We start from the raw sequence: 1606 nt of genomic DNA on the forward strand, positions 1-1606 counted from the left end.
CTCACCCGTTCTCATATCCCGATCATATACCCGGACTTTCGCCAAGTGCCTCATGAACAAATTCATATGGTCACAGAAAGATTGTCACAGTTTTATGAGTTTGAGGGTCAAAGTTGGGCTGCAAGTCTTGATTATGTTACAAAACGCATCAATGAAGCGTGGAGGAATTACAAGAGAAGATTGACTGCAAAATATATTACAAACAAGGATCCTATTATTGTAAGAGATGGTCCTGCCCCCCCAGGTATCCCTATGGAGGATTGGAAGGCCTTCGTGGATCAACGTACCACCGAGGAATTCAAGAGGGTAAGCGCAAGGAATAAAGTCAATCGGGCCAAGCTAAAAGGACCCGCGTGTCTTGGGAGGCACAGTATGGCTGTTACTCGCCATAAGATGGTATGTATTTAAAAATAGATATTATAGTTTAAAATTGAATTTAAATTTGAATTATCATTCATCTAAATCTATTAATGATGTGTATTTCAATGATATATAATGTGCCAAAGGCGATGGAGAAGAATCTTACCTCTGATGTCGAGATAGGTAGATGTGAAGTCTTCTTAAGAGCCCATACAAGAAAGGACAAAGTTGTCCAATATCCTGACCTTGCTGTAAGTGTATCCCTCGTACCACTAACTAGTACCCTTGTGAAAAGCCTAAGTATAACTTTAAATTATATTGCATTCATTTGTATTTTTTCACAGGAAAAACTAGATGAGCTCTATAGTAGCAATCCTGCTTCTAGGATGACCGGCATGGATGATGCCCTTACAGAGTTAGTAATAAAATTTAAAAATTAGTAGAGTTTTATGGTAATTATGAATATCCTAATAACTTAATTTACAATATTTTACAGTTGGTTGGGTCTGACAATAGAGGGCGAATGCGGGGTCTAGGTTGCTTAATAAGCAAGGTCGGACTGAAGAAGTCAGCCCCTGCTCGTTCAAAGGTAAAGAATGTGACAAAAGAAAAAGAGAGCGTAACTCAAGAGTTATCTCAGGTGAAGAAAAAATTGGATGGTATGACCCAAGATATAGTTGAGATGAAGAAAACATTAGTTGATATGCAGAAAGATAGACAGTATACTCAAAATCTCTCATCACCAACAGTCGCTAAATCTACTCAGGCGTCGTCGGTATGCAAGTATAGATTTTTTACTATAATGAGCTTACAATTATATTATAAACGCTAACAATACCAATGCCATTTTATGTGTAAATGTAGCCGGATATTATATATATCGGTAAGAGATGCGACTTGCTTGGTTTTGGAAAACGTGGTGTAGTTGCTCGTGGTGAAGTACACAAAGTTAATCTAAATGCAACTGTCCATTGCGAGCCGTTGGAGGATGGAGCTTTTGTTGTTGTCCTGACTGAGGTTATACAACCTCACGCTCCTTTGTGGAAAGAAGATGGGTTCGCATCTACACTTGGAGAGGCTGGTCCAGGATCATTTGTGCAATGGGGGAAAGAGGCTTTGAGAATTCAATAATTTGAACAAATTTGGTACTGTATAATTGAACATGTGTTGTGTGCATTTTGAACTCATTTTAAACTTGTTGTGTGCATTTTGAACTAATTTTGAACTTGTTGTGTGCATTTTGAAC

The 1606-nt window shown here is 38.2% G+C and overlaps 1 long non-coding RNA gene across 1 annotated transcript; it reads left to right on the plus strand.

The window, feature by feature from the left end:
• The first annotated feature begins 278 nt into the window (after window positions 1-278).
• LOC131250053 (uncharacterized) lies at window positions 279-781 on the plus strand. Its single transcript, XR_009173019.1, has 3 exons — window positions 279-396; window positions 507-611; window positions 705-781. It is a non-coding gene; the product is annotated as an uncharacterized LOC131250053 (long non-coding RNA).
• Window positions 782-1606: the final 825 nt, after the last annotated feature.

Source organism: Magnolia sinica, chromosome 6 (genome assembly GCF_029962835.1).
Source record: "Magnolia sinica isolate HGM2019 chromosome 6, MsV1, whole genome shotgun sequence".
NCBI lineage: Eukaryota > Viridiplantae > Streptophyta > Magnoliopsida > Magnoliales > Magnoliaceae > Magnolia > Magnolia sinica.